At 53.4% G+C, this 266-nt stretch overlaps 1 protein-coding gene across 1 annotated transcript in view; it reads right to left on the bottom strand.

The window, feature by feature from the left end:
- C2CD3 (C2 calcium-dependent domain containing 3) overlaps positions 1-266 on the bottom strand; it is a gene marked incomplete at its 5' end in the record, with an annotated part of 36271 nt that overhangs the window by 686 nt on the left and 35319 nt on the right.

Below are 266 nucleotides of genomic sequence, written 5' to 3'. Positions count from 1 at the left end.
GACCAAAGCAAGCCACAGAGGAGCAGGTACCTGGAAACCACCCTGTAGGAAAACTTGGCCTCTCTTGGTCTTGTCTGTTTGTAGAAGCTGTAGCTGTTGTTGAATCAGATTTGGATTAACATCTTGTGCTTTGGCTGCAGCAAACACAGGGACACCCAGGATGTACCTGGCACTGGGGAGGCTGCACCTCGAATCCTGTGTCAGTTCTGGGCCCCTCACTGCAAGAGAGACATTGAGGTGCTGGAGCGGGGCCAGAGAAGGGCAAC

This window comes from Nestor notabilis, unplaced genomic scaffold (genome assembly GCF_000696875.1).
Source record: "Nestor notabilis isolate BGI_N333 unplaced genomic scaffold, ASM69687v1 scaffold14202, whole genome shotgun sequence".
In the NCBI taxonomy this organism is placed as follows: domain Eukaryota; kingdom Metazoa; phylum Chordata; class Aves; order Psittaciformes; family Psittacidae; genus Nestor; species Nestor notabilis.
The sequence above is the reverse complement of the archived record's forward strand: the minus strand, read 5'-3'. Positions and strand labels throughout refer to the sequence as shown.